The sequence below is a fragment of the Anopheles merus genome, unplaced genomic scaffold (assembly GCF_017562075.2).
Source record: "Anopheles merus strain MAF unplaced genomic scaffold, AmerM5.1 LNR4000565, whole genome shotgun sequence".
Lineage (NCBI taxonomy): Eukaryota > Metazoa > Arthropoda > Insecta > Diptera > Culicidae > Anopheles > Anopheles merus.
Window position 1 is genome coordinate 37049 of NW_024428145.1, and position 2148 is coordinate 39196.

The 2148-nt window shown below is 50.8% G+C and overlaps 1 non-coding gene across 1 annotated transcript; it reads left to right on the plus strand.

Annotated features, from left to right (window-relative positions):
- Nucleotides 1–783: 783 nt before the first annotated feature.
- LOC121602672 lies at nucleotides 784–941 on the plus strand. The gene has a single exon (XR_006006467.1). It is a non-coding gene; the product is annotated as a 5.8S ribosomal RNA (ribosomal RNA).
- The last annotated feature ends 1207 nt before the right edge of the window (nucleotides 942–2148 follow it).

The window sequence follows — 2148 nt, forward strand, 5'->3', positions numbered from 1 at the left end:
CCCAAGGAATGAGTTGTGAGTTTTACTAAGAGCAACAGGTAATTGGCAGCGTTACCTATAATTCTTGATATGTGCGGGGAGTTCCTTAAGGTTCTTCCTCCCAGAGATCGTCACTATCTGGGACGTACATTAATTTGTACCTACATAGGCACACGCTTTTGTAGAGAGCATATCAAGACGTGAAGTGTTATGTTGGAGGTCGAGTGCGCTGCTTACCAAACTTTGAACGCGGTAACTTGTACTCGGCACCGACATGGACACTTCCAAACCCAAGGAATGAGTTGTGAGTTTTACTAAGAGAAATAGGTGATTGGCCGTTCTCACCTATAAGTCTTGATATGTGCGGGGAGTTCCTTAAGGTTCTTCCTCCCAGAGATCGTCACTATCTGGGACGTACATTCATTTGTACCTACATTGGCGCACGCTTTTGTAGAGAGCATATCAAGACACGGGACGTGTTGTGTTGGAGGTCGAGTGCGCTGCTTACCAAACTTTGAACGCGGTAACTTGTACTCGGCGCCGGCATGGACACGCCCAAACCCTAGTCTTGATGTGTGCAGGAAGTTCCTTAAGGTTCTTCCTCCCAGAGATCGTCACTATCTGGGACGTACATTAATTTGTACCTACACTAGCGCACGCTTTTGTAGAGAGCATATCAAGACGTCTCGTAAGAGACAACACTTGTACTTGTACAAGTTTGAGTAACCCATTGTTGCAGGTCGAGTGTTTGCATACCAAACTTTGAACGCGGTTACGCCACTCGGCGCCGAAAGGCACTCTTTAAACCCTAGGCAGGGGATCACTCGGCTCATGGATCGATGAAGACCGCAGCTAAATGCGCGTCATAATGTGAACTGCAGGACACATGAACATTGATAAGTTGAACGCATATGGCGCATCGGACGTTTAATCCCGACCGATGCACACATTCTTGAGTGCCTACTAATTACCAAAGTCTCATTTAGTTAACTACAGTGGCCGTCCGCGAAGGTGCCCGGGTCATCCGACGCACTGGGCGGTCGCTGTGCATAATGACGTGCTTGGTCCCCGTCTGCGGGTCCTCGGGCGTTGAAAGTGGACACTCTCGAGCGTATGTTGGATGCGTTTCGTGTTGGTGTGTTTGATGCGTAGGGTTTGTGGTGTGTGTCAAGCCGCATGGTTCGAACTAATGCTACGTCGTTCCCGATGGCCACCGGCAGTCTACTCTCCAGGCTAAAGTCGGCTCGTCTAGGGATTCGGAAAGCTAAGTCGCTGTAACTCATGTGGCCCATACACGGCGTTGCGCTACCACGCTAAGTTAGCCCTACATATACAAGTATCAACCCACGGCACGGGCGTAGCCGTAATACTTACGTCTCGGTTATACCACGTAGGCCTCAAGTGATGTGTGACTACCCCCTAAATTTAAGCATATTAATAAGGGGAGGAAGAGAACCAACCGGGATTCCCTGAGTAGCTGCGAGCGAAACGGGAAAAGCTCAGCACGTAGGGACGGCATGGAAACGTGCCTGTCCGATTCCGTGTACTGGACCGGTCCGTTATCTATCACGCACTGTGCACTTCAGTTCAACTTGAAGGTGGCCCATTCTCCCATAGAGGGTGATAGGCCCGTGGAAAGGCATGAGGTGAGGTGATAGACGGTCGGCTCCATGGAGTCGTGTTGCTTGATAGTGCAGCACTAATGGGAGGTAAACTCCTCAAAGCTAAATACCACCATGAGTCCGTAGCGACAAGTACCGTGAGGGAAAGTTGAAAAGCACTCTGAATAGAGAGTCAATAGTACGTGAAACTGCCTAGGGGTACAAACCCGTTGAACTCAATGATCCGGGCGGCGATATTCAGCGGTAAACTAGCAATGCCGTGCACTTATCGATCCGCATAACGGACATCGCGATCCATTACAACAGCGGTTGGCCTCGTGCTAACGCTCCGGCATACACTGCCCCTAGCTCGTGGTGGACGGTCCCTCTGTAGGGTAGGGTAGCTGCTCTACACTGACCGGGATCTCCGCGCAGTCCTTCTGGAAGGCGAATGGGTCCGACCGAGCTCTGGTGTGCTGCTGAAGGGTGATGGATTCTAACGAGAGGGGTAGTACCGCTGTCTTCTCCGAAAGACGCGCGAATCCTTCGTTCGGCGATGATGCATCAT